We start from the raw sequence: 12,047 nt of genomic DNA, 5'->3' as shown, positions 1-12,047 counted from the left end.
CCCACCCACGGTCCCTGCCTGTCTCAGCCCACCCACGGTCCCTGCCCACCCACGGTCCCTGCCTGTCACTTCCTGTGTTGAAATGGCCACACTCTCAGGAAACTGGCAGCAAGGTCACCATTGCATTATTTTGGATGATGACTTTCCTCCCACTGAATGATGGTCACTCTGAGGAACTAGACATACGCTGTCTAGCTGGACTATCCCGGGGATGAGGACCCGGAAGTGGCCTCAGTTCCCATGTGTGTCTTCTGATCTGATGGACCCTCCCTGTGACCAGGGAATGCCTTCAGACCCTATAAGCAGCCTTCTAGACTTCAGAACAAGCTCTCCAAGAACAACGTGAAGTCCAGGGCCAAACTCATTCCAAGCTGAGTGACGGGAGCCCCAGGGAGACAGAAGTCACCCACTCTCAACCCAAGCATCTCCACGGGAGTTCCGTGGAGGTGAGAGAACACGAACTCCTAGTCATTTCTGCATCATGAACTCCTAGTCATTTCTGCATCATCACTGAACACGTCTTGCTGCCTCTGACTAGCTCTCCCGTGGTCATCCTTTCCTCTCCACTCTGGGTCTTCTGGATTCAAACTGAGTCTCCCCCATGCCTGCTGGACTCCAGGCTCACAGATTGCTGTAAATAATATTTAATATCTCCTTGTCACCGGAAATTTAAACAGTCTCAGACTGGGTTCCTTTAAGTCCGCTTCCCCTGCCCTGTTCCCCACCCCCACCCAGCTGCTGAAGATTCAGGAAATGCAAACCTCACATGAAGATAAGCTGGACCAAACAGAAAAGGCCAGCTCTGTGACCTTGTTGGGCAAGTGACTTCCTGTCCTCTACCCCAGACTCCGCTTCTGCAGAACATAGGACTGAGCTTCAAGAGGGAAACTGAGTGTGAGAGCTTTCCCCAGGTGCTCCCCAGGACACCCCCAAAATCCTGGACCAGGATCCTCCTCCATACTAGTACCTTAGAAGAGCCCCAAAGAGCAGCCTCTTTGGGGGAAGGAAGGCTGGAGAGAAGGCTCAGCAGTTAAAAGCCCTTGGCTGCTCTTCCAGACAGCCTGGGTTTAGTGCCCAGCACCCATATGATGGTTCACAATGACCTGTAACCCTTCTTCTGGCCTTCTGGGGCACCGAACCCAGCGCTAGCAGTAGAGACGGGGAGAATTCCTGGAGCTCACTGGCCAACCAGTCTAGCCTAATCTGGGAGATTCAGACCAAGGGGAGGTTGTCTTAAAAGACAAGGAAGACACCTGAAGTTGTCAATTGGCTTCCACATGCTCAAGCACATGCATGTGCACACATAAACATACACAGGCATGGACACATGCACGTATGCACACATGCACACACATATAAACATATTTTTTAAAGCTACATAGCTGGTCATGGTGGCTGATGGGGGAGGAGTATCTTGGGCTCGAGGCCAGTTTTGGCCACAGAGTTGTGAGGCCCTGCCTCAAACATCCACACATAAACAAGTAAACACAGAAATAAATAAATTTCAGAATGGTGTATGCGCATGACCAGAGCAGGTCAGGGACTTAAGGTAGTTTTAGGAGAGAGACACTCACTCTGCCATGCTGAGCTGATGGCCAGTCTCCAGAGGAGCACTTAAAGACTCAATTGTGAGCATGTTTCTGTCAGCTCTTACAGAACCTGACAGCACTGGAGCCCTCAGCCCCGGGCACCTCCTGGCTTCATACCCAGTGCCGCTGACAACCACGGCTCCTCAGACGGCCCTGGACGTGCTGCACCCTGCTTCCTGGTTCTGGAATTATCTCCATGGGTGTATCCAGGACAAGCCCTTGCTTCAGCCAGGGCTCGGCTGCCCCGCGGGATTCACCAGTGGGGAATATTTAATCTTCCCATTGATCTTGCCATGGGCCAGGCCAGCTGGATGGAAGGATCGGTCTGGCCTTACAGCCCTGAGTAAGAAGAGGCAAGGAGGGGCAGGAAGGGTGAGTCACCCGGCAGAGAGGCTGTTAATAGACTCTGAGGTTTACTGGAGGGGTTGGGCCTCTAGCCCCAGGCGTATAGGCCTGGCCACTCATTCCATTGAGAACATCAGGACACCATCTCCTAACTATAGGGGGAAGAGAAAAACCCTTCCCTAAGCCCATCTACCTCCATGCCCAGGTTGCCTAGCAACCCCCTCCCTCCCCAAACAATCAAGCAACACGAGGCAGTCTGAAAAGAGTTTGGTCCTTACAGTCTCAAGTTTTAAAGAAAGATGCCAATCCCTGTGCGTGGTGACCCAGGTGCTGGGAAAAACTTAAGGCAGAAGCATACAGGTTGATGGTGTTTATGCATGGCTAGACAGGCTCAGGAGCCAGGAACACACAGTAGGATTCTGTAGAGCTTTGGGTATGTTAACAGCTGGCAGAACCTTCCAGAGGGGCCACGGAGGCCATCTGTGGGCATGGAAGCCGCTAGCTGGGTCTTACTGCCTGTGAGAACACTCACTGGTCTCTAAGTCCAGGCCCCTCCATTTCTACAACCAAACGTTGTAGAACGCAAACTTCCTCTGTTGCTATGTCACCTACTAGAGTCATTGACTCAGTGCAAGTCTCTTCCTCCAGGAAGCCTTCCCTGACCACCCACGGGCACAGCACTCTCTCCCTTAGATTCCTTCCGAAGTGCCTGGGTCTTATGAAGAGGATATTTGGTTCTTTATGCAACTCTTTGGTTATGACTTCTCGATGCCACACATTCACCACACAGAGCCCAGAGTCACTAAAGGCAGCAGTCTCAGAGGCAAAAGTGGGTACCCGATCGATATCAAATCAGGAAGTGGCCTGAGATAAACCTGGTGGTGCAGAAAACCACCAAGCAGAGGTGAAGACAGCTGAAGGCAGGGACGGGAAGACGGCTTGGTGTGTAAAGGTGTCTGCCACATGAATCCAGCAACTTGAGCTTGATTCCTGGATACCATGTAATGGTGGAATGGAGTCCAAAGAGCTGACCTCTGACCCTTGTGCTCTTGCTATGGCACGCCCATCACCCCATGGTACCATCCATGTGTAATGTGTGCACATGCTGAATGGACGTGAATGGATGTTGGAGACCCTTTTCCCCTGGCCCAGGGACCATGGTTATGGGCAGCCAGACCACCTTCACTTAAAGCTCCTTCAGGGAACAGACCACAGCGAGAGGCTCCAGCACCGCTTGTGGTGCATCACAGAACAGGACACCAGGCGTGTACAGAGGGTGGGGGTATCTCAGGCTCATTTCAAGGATCTAAGGTTAACGCCTGCTGCAAGCAATGGTTAGGCTAGCCATGTGCTGTGTCCTCCCTCTGATCATTTGCTTTTTGAGAAAAGATGTCACTCTGTAGGCCAGCCTGGTCTGAAATACCATCTGTAGCCCAGGCTGCCCTCAAACTCATAGTGATCCTCCTACATCAGCTTCCCGAGTGTTAGGATTATATGTGTGAACTACCATGTCCACCAAATGGCTGCTTAGTTTGTTCGTTCATCTATCTACCTATCTATCATCTATCTATCTATCTATCTATCTATCTATCTATCTATCTATCTACCTACCTACCTACCTACCTATCTATCATCTATCTACCTACCTATCTATCTATCTATCTATCTATCTATCTATCTATCTATCTATCCACCTACCTACCTATCATGCTCCAGTCCAGAGACTAGCCAGTAGTGAGGTTGGGATTCATTCCCACTAGATTCCCACCTCCACTTGTGCCCCAATAAACCAGCTGTCCACTTCAAAACAAAAGCACTGGCTACAAAGTATTCTGGTCTCACAGCATCGGAAGAGAACTGCTCTCCTGAACTCTCACTGCCAACCCAAGGCAGCCTGGAATCACCTGAGGCAGCCTGGAATCACCCGAGGAGAAAGCCTCTAGCCAAGAACCGCCTACATCAGATTGGCCTGGAATCGTGGGGAATTATCTTGATTATTAATTGATGTAGGAGGGTCCAACACTGTGGGTGGCACCATTCCCTAGGCTGTTGGTCCAGGGTTGTATAAGAAAGCTAGCTGGTTATGCATGGTGTATGAGTGAGCCAGCAGTGTTCCAGTTCAAGCTCTTGCTTGAGTTCTTGCCTTGATTTTCCTTAATGGTGGACTGTAACCCATAAGACGAAATAAACCTTCTTGACCCCTAAATTGCTTTTGGTCAGACAGCTTTGTCAAGTGCTTACAATGACATCCAGGCCCACGACTACAAGCTCTCCACGCTTCATCCTAGTTCTAGAACAGCTCTGTCTGCTGTCCCTAGGGGACAAGATGGCGAAGCTGACAAGAAATGCTGCAGCTGGGTCAGCCTTAGCTCTTTCTCCTGCCCCACAGCCATCCCATACCCAACCAGATGCACTACAGCTGTCCTCCACCTAACCCGGGTGCTCCACAGCTGTCCTCCATCCAACCTGGGTGATCTACAGCTGTCTTCCACCCAACCTTGGTGCCACATAGTCATCCTACCACCTGACCTAAGTGTTGCATAGCTGTCCTCCACCCAACCCAAGTGCTCCACAGCTGTTTTCCATCCAACCTGGGTGCTCTACAGCTGTCCTCCATCCAACTTGGGTGCTCTACAGCTGTCCTCCACCTAACCCAGGTGCTCCACAGCTGTCCTCCACCTAACCCAGGTGCTCCACAGCTGTTTTCAATCCAACCTGGGTGCTCTACAGCTGTCCTCTACCTAACCCAGGTGTTCCACAGCTGTCCTCCACCTAACCCAGGTGCTCCACAGCTGTCTTCCACCTAACACAGGTGCTCCACAGCTATCCTCCACAAAGGGCTAACCAGTGGGAAAGAGAAAGAGTCATACCAGAAAGGACACAGTAGCTGGGGAAGAAGCCATAAGGGAAAGGGGCAAAGGCGAGGAGAGCAAGCGAGGGTCTAACGGAGAAGCACTGGACACCAGACTTTGGGGTCCAGAAGCCCTCGACAGGATGGGAACAAAGCAGGAAGGTTTGCCAGTGACCACTGAAGAATCAGGCCACCAAATATGCAGAAGCCACTTCCTGTCTCATGGGAGATGGCAAACAAATCTCACCAAGTCATCCTGCTACCTAAAGCTCTCAGACACAAACTGATACTCTTTGTGAATAGCATCCTCTGAATTAGTCACTAATGATCCTGGGGACAAGGAAGGAGGGGGAAGGGGGACTGGAGTGGGACATCATCCTCTCTAGTCCTCCCAGACTAGGCTGCCAAGTGGCCTGTCTGGGCCTTGGTTCACTCTTCTGTGAAAAGTTCGAGGTTTCTGCTCAAAAGTACTCTTATGGTATGTGGGGGACGTCCTGACGAGATAGAACAGCAAATGCTCTGCTTGCCATGCTCCCATCCCAGGACTAACCAGGCCTGTCCCTGCTTAGCTTCTGAGATGAGACAAGATCAGGTGCGTTCCGGTGTCATGGTTTTAGACTCTACTCAACATTTCTAATTGAGACAATTAAGGAACACAGGCTATTAACTCCAGTAGAGGCAAGGGGATATCTCCATAAGTTCAAGGCCAGTCAACACTATACAGTGAGACCCTGTCTCAAACAACAACTTCCCTGGGAACACTCAGGGCCAGAGGCCTGGGCGCAGTGATTGCAACAGGAGAAAGACACCTTCCCAAGCTGTGGCCCCTAACCTCAGCTGTTGAACTGACAGGGTTTAGAATGACCATGGAAACAACCCCCTGGGCTCTCTGTAAGGGATTACATGGATCAGGCTAATCGAGGTGGGAAAATCCAGTCTAAACGTGTAAGCATGGGTGGCGTCATCCCCTGGGCTGGAGTCCTGGCCATCAGTACTGAACCCTCTGCTTTCTGACTTCCGGTCACTATGACCATTTGCTTCAAGCTCATGGACTTTGACGTCCACCACGATCGATTTTTCAAACTCTGAGCCAAAATGAACCAAAATGAACCCTTCCATCCTGAACCTGCTTTTGTGAGGTTTGTTACAACCACAAGAAAAGTAATTGATAATATAAGCCAACAAAAAGTTCAAACCATTAGACACACATACACAAAATCCCAAGAGTTGTCACCTACAAGCCTCCCAAACCAGGGAGGTGAGAAATGATTTCAGATCTGAGAAAGAGAGTGAACCAACGTCTGAGAAAAGAGAGTGAACGGACACGAGAGAGAATCTGTATCAAAACTGTAAAAGGGTGTGTGACTTTAGGGGAAAAAAGGGTCAGGAAAAACACAAGAAAATTATAGTTTGTAAGTTAGGAGAGGTAACAATGAATATGAAATCAGTCTGCGAGTCTGTAGTGTTTGGGAGGAGGGTTAACGTTGGTTAATTTTAGACTTGAATATAGCTGTTAAAATATCCAGAACAACCACTGAAAACAGGCACAGAGTACATAGATTCTAATTAAGATAGAGAGTGGAGCAAAGGGGGAAACCATGTCAGAGTACAGAACAGAAAACGTCACAGCCAGATTCACAGGGCACATGTGACCACAATCCATCAATAACCCCTGCAAGAAATCTTTTTTCTAATGGTTTTTAAAAGTCAGAATCTCAATCAATATCTCAAGCAGGCCTTGAACTCAGAATCCTCCTGCCTCAGCTTCCCAGGGCTTGGATGATAGAATTGTGCTAATTTACCCTAACAAGATAAAGTCGTGCACAACCACACAAAGCAAACTCCCTCAGAGAGTCATTAACCAAAGAGTAGTGCTTTAAAATATAGTAAGAAGGCTGGCATTGAGAGGAGCAAGTGGCAAACCCAATGAGAAATTTTAACACATTTTCCTCTCTCTTTTCGGGAGCTTGTAGAAGTGTCAGGAATTGACCCTGGAGCTTCATGCTTGTGAGACATGAAAATTCCCCTGAGCCATGTTCTGGCTCACATCTCTCCCAATAACTAACAAATTCACCATACGGAACCAGGAAAAGATACAGTCCAGATGATTTGAGTACTGCAGAGAACCACCATGCCTTGTGTGGTGGTGCATGCCTTTAGTCCCAGCACTTGGGAGGCAGAGGCCAAAGTATATCAAGGCCAGCCTGATCTATATGGTGAGCTCTAGGTTTCCTAGAGAGACCCTGTCTCAAATACAAGCAAGCCAACAAAACCCAACCTAAAAGTCAACCTTATGTATTATCATGTAGATAAAACTAAATGCAATAATTAAAGAATGCATACTATTTCACAGGCTTATAGAATATTTAAGAAAAATTGATGAGATAAAATGTAAAGGATTCCACAAGAATAGTTCAGTACGCATGGCAAACTCTCTCAGAGAGTCAGTAACCAATCTACCTGTTTAAGAACAGAGGCAGCCGAGGCTAACCTAGGTGTGATGGTTTGTATAGGCTCGGCCCAGGGAGTGACACTATTAGAAGGTGTGGCTCTGCTGGAGTAGGTGTGTCTCTGTGGGTGTGGTCTTTAAGACCCTCATCCCAGCTGCCTGGAAGCCAGTATTCTGCTAGGAGCCTTCAGATGAATATGTAGAACTCTCAGCTCCTCCTGCCTGTCTGGATGCTGCCATGCTCCTGCCTTGATGATAATGGACTGAATCTCTGAACCTGTGAGCCAATTAAATGTTGTCCTTTATAAGACTTGCCTTGGTCATGGTGTCTTTTCACAGCAGTAAAACCCTAACTAAGACACTAGGTCTGCCTGCCTTTCTCCCCACCCCTCTCTTTTCTCCTTTCTCCTCCTTATTTTTTTCTTTGAGATAGGTTCTCACTATGTTCCTGGCCTGGGCACTGCCTGCCTCCTCTCCCAGGTGCTGAAACCAAAGGCTACACTGTATCAACATGCAGGCCACAGCTCTTGCTTATCTTGAACAAAGTGCAGATCCTCTCTCTGCAAGGAATGAAAGACTCTTAAGAATGATACAAGTTGATGAAGCCAAGGGACAGATCAGACCCTGGAATTAATGAAGCCCTTTCCAATATAGAGAGGACAAAGGGACAAGCTGAGTGAATGACGTCAGTGTCTACCCTTCACCCCCCCACACAAAGGTAGCATCGTGAGGTACTTCTCCAAATGCAAAGACTGAGGGGAGTCCGGAAGACGAGTGAGGAGTCAACAGAAGTTACAGAGAAGCAGAATCAGTCCCAGTGTTAAGAAGGATCTTCCACCAAGTGTCTGTGACAGTAAATCCTCACTGTCAACGTGACAGGATTTAGGATTACTATGGAAACAGACTTCTGGGTCTCTGAGATTATCCAGGAAGCTGTAACTAAGGAACGATGACCCATTCTGAACATGGTTGACTCGATCCCATGGGCTGGGGTCCTCAGGGTGAATTTGCAGAGGGCCACGGGCTGAACACCTGCGCTTCCTGACTTCAGACACAGTATGCTCAGCAACACCCACCTGCCAGATCTCTGCCACGGTGATGGGCCAGGTCCTTCACCATTTGTAAAACCAAAGGGACTCTTCCCTCTGGAATTCACCTCTGTCAGACATGTTGTCACAACAGGAAAGTAACCAATGTTCTCTCCAATGCCATTTCTGATCTTAGGTTCCTTTCGACCTCTGTGAGGGATATGGGTCTGTCTAGCATAACCTGGGAGTCCCAGACCACACACTAATCTTTGCAATTCCATCCCATCCCAGAGATTATTTGTAAAGGTTTGTTTATCTTTATGTGAGGTGTATGAGTGCTTGCTTGCATGGATGTATGCATGTCATGGGCATGCAGTGCTAAGCGAATCCAAAGGAGAGGTCTGGGTTTTTTTGGAACTGGAGCTACAGACTGCCGGGAGCCACTGTGAGGTGTTCAAAATCTAACCAGAGCTTTTTGCCAGCTTATCGGATGCTCTCAATGGCTATCATTCTCTAGCGCCATGAGAGATTCACTCATTCAAAATCTCCTAAAAGAACCCAGTACGGTCCTGGGTTCAGGATGCCCGAGTCCTTTTCTGCCCTGCCCTGGCCGTTTAATCACCCTAATGAGGACAGTTTGCCTTGTTAGGCCTGTCTGTGTGCATCAGACCACCTGTGTGTGTGTGTGCACATGGTGTGTATACCACCAGAGACAACCTTGGGTGTCATTTGTCAGATGTCTTCTACCTTTACCTCTCACTGGGCTGAACTTGCCCTAGTATGCCACACTAGCTCCTGGGGTCTGCCTATCTCTAAGTGCTAACTTTCTATTGCTGGGACTCTGGGAGCTACCGCTGTACCTGGCTTTTAACTCAGGCTCTAGGTATTCCAACAAGTGCATTAGCAACTAAAGACCTCCCCAGTTCCAACATGAGTGTTGTTGTTGGTTAGTCTGCTTTTCAGCCAGGCTCTTACTGTGTGTAGCCTTGGCCAGCCTGGGACTTACTACGTAGACTAGGCTAGCTTTGAACTCATAAAGATCTTCCTGCCTTTCAAGGGTTGGGATTAAAGGTGTGGGCCTGGCTGGGCATGAGGTATTTTTTTAAGTGTACCCTTTCCCCAGGACCTCCTGTTCTTCCAGCACACCAAGAGGACTGAAAATAGCACATACGATTTGTTTAAATGAAGCATCTTCTTCGAAGTGGCTTCCTCGAAGTAAGCAAGTAAGCAAGCTCACCTTGACCTTGGTAGCGGGTAGCTGTGTGGGGGTCCTGGCTCTGGGGGCTTCTCCTGCAGCTGGCCAGTCATGCTGCTCACATGCTGCTGGGCAGGTGGGAAGAAGAGACCTGGGTCTGAGGGAACAAGAGAAGGGAGGGTCACTCTCTCATCACTTATGCCCAGATCACCGACACCCGGCGGAGCTCACTGTTCCAAAGCACAGAGAGTTCCCGAAGCTTTGCTTGCCCCTCTTATGCACTGGGGGAAGCCAGTGGGCAGGTGCACGCTCGATAGACCTTCCCCGGCTGTCCAATGTGTCCGGAAGGACCCCCGAGGAAGAGGCTGCTAAGGTGACTTAGATGAGGTTCCCCCAAAATAGAGAGAGATTTGAAAGGGAGATGTGGTGCTACAGCATAGTACTTTCCCAACTCTAGGTGCAACTGTAGGTACTGGGACATAGTACTTCTCCAACTGCCTGTGCCAAGCTACAGGTACTGGGACATAGTACTTCTCCAACTGCCTGTGCCAAGCTACAGGTACTGGGACATAGTACTTCTCCAACTGCCTGTGCCTAGTTACAGGTACTGTGACATGATACTTCTCCAACTATATGTGCAACTATAGGTACTGTGACACAAACACAGTACTCTGACTGCCTGTACAGACAGCTACAGGTACTGTAACACAGTACTTCTCCAGCCATTTGTAACAAAGGTCTGGTTTGGTTTTCATCCTAATTTCTAAGCAATTGACAAATACTGTTTGGATTTCTAAGACAAATCAGCTGCTAGAGAAACTGAAAGACACCCAAAGTCAAAGCTTTTTCAACTGATTACTGCCCAGTGGATGTGATGGTTCCTAAGCGGCCATTCTCAGTTTTTTCTCAGCTTCCCTCATAGACTGCGACAGGGACACTAAAAGGTAAGGTTCCCATTCCTGGAGCACCACGGGGGAGCACCTCTGCACAGACACTTACACCCTCGGGCTTAACCTTCCTAGCTGGGGTCTTGGTTCAGAGGAGTTGAAGGGGCTAGAAACAAAAAGTGGCTTCAAAGTCACCCCCTGGACTAAAGAAAGTTAGTTTGAAGGGTCTCTCTCAGAAAGAGGAACCAAAACAGGGACTTTGGCAAAGTGGCTCCCACTGTGTGGAGCGAGGTCCCCTCACTCACTTGCCACAATCTCCCGGGAACTCCCAGTGCCACCTTCCCCTTCCCAATCTGGAGCAAGATGCCTCTTTGTACAAGAACAAAGAGACCCCGATTAACATGAAGGAAGAATATATCTCCCAAGGCCACAGTGCTTGCTCCAGGTAATACTATAAAAACGGCACCTCCGGCAGCTGTGTGTATGAGTGCGCATGGAGGCGCACGACTTGCTGTGGGAGTCTTCCTTGATGGCTCCCCGCTTTACTGACTGGACAGGGTTTTCAGATGAACTCGGAGCTCGCCATTAAGGGCCAGCTGTTACAGGGACCCGGTCTCTGTACTGGAATTACAAGCAGGTTGCCACGCCTCCCAGAGTTTATGCGAGTTCTGGGATTCAAACTGCTCCTCATGCTTGAGCGGCAAGCTCTTTAACCACTGAGCCACTGCCTCAGAAAGACAACTCGAGGGGAAAAACCAACAACCAACCAGGAGCTCTGGCTGCTCATGCAGACTCAATTCCCAGAACCCACATGGCGGCTCACAACCATTTGCAACTTAAGTCCCAAGAGGCTGGATACCCAGTTCTGGCTCCGTGAGTTCAAGTGTACACATACAGGTAGGAAAACACAAAATCATACATATGGTACACACAAATTTAAACACATCTTAAGAAAACTTAAAACCGGATTTATTTACAGTATTTGTCCATACATGCACGTAAGCGTGTGCATATGTTCACCAGGGATTGAGCACCACGGTGACTGTGTGGCAATCAGAGTCAACTTGCAGAACTTGTTCTCTCCTTCCACTATGTGGGGCTCAGGGAGCACCTATACACGACAAGCCATCTTAATTTAAATATATGTGTATGTATATATATCAGAAAATATTAATATATACATGTATATCTGAAAATATGTTAATATACATAATATATACTATATATACATTATATATAGGGAAACTCTTTGTTAATGACAGCCAGCTTTAAAATGATGATGATGATGATGATGATGATGATGATGATGCATCCCCACCACTTTCATGACAATTGAACAAAGGCGGCACTCCACGCCCTCCTCACCCATCTGAGCCGCGCAGAGGAAGTGCTCAGAGCTCTAGTGGCTTTAGAAGCAGCTAGCCCTGAAGAAAACTTCTCCTTCCAAAAGCTTGTTTTCTTTCTAATGCAAACACACGCCCTCCCCTATTCCCGCTTTTAACCTAAATTATCTTCAATTTTGGAGTTGGCTGGTCATGAAATTCTATGAAGTGGGTGCGATGTAAACATTCCTATGGCAACGGAAGTTTGCTGAAGCAACGCCTGTATTGTTCCAGAGATGTACGTCATTCGCCCTGAACATCAGTGAAGAGAGAGTTCTGGGGAGAGGTGTCTGTGTACAAAAAGGTAATACAACTACTGGC

General features: G+C 48.6%; 1 protein-coding gene and 1 long non-coding RNA gene across 18 annotated transcripts in view; one reads left to right on the top strand and one right to left on the bottom strand.

Annotated features, from left to right (window-relative positions):
• Window positions 1-12,047, bottom strand: part of Trerf1 (transcriptional regulating factor 1) — a 230,772-nt gene that overhangs the window by 69,052 nt on the left and 149,673 nt on the right. For all 17 annotated transcript variants that reach the window (XM_031347586.1, XM_031347584.1, XM_031347591.1 and 14 more), the window contains one exon: window positions 9,500-9,614. The gene's annotated coding sequence lies outside the window, so the exon portion shown is untranslated. The remainder of the gene's footprint in view (window positions 1-9,499; window positions 9,615-12,047) is intronic.
• LOC116074785 overlaps window positions 11,988-12,047 on the top strand; it is a 531-nt gene continuing 471 nt past the window's right edge. The window contains exon 1 of the long non-coding RNA XR_004112288.1: window positions 11,988-12,030. This is a non-coding gene — a long non-coding RNA (uncharacterized LOC116074785). The remainder of the gene's footprint in view (window positions 12,031-12,047) is intronic.

The sequence above is a fragment of the Mastomys coucha genome, unplaced genomic scaffold, assembly GCF_008632895.1.
Source record: "Mastomys coucha isolate ucsf_1 unplaced genomic scaffold, UCSF_Mcou_1 pScaffold3, whole genome shotgun sequence".
Lineage (NCBI taxonomy): Eukaryota > Metazoa > Chordata > Mammalia > Rodentia > Muridae > Mastomys > Mastomys coucha.
Note: the sequence above shows the minus strand (reverse complement) of the source record. Positions and strands in the feature narration are given on the sequence as shown.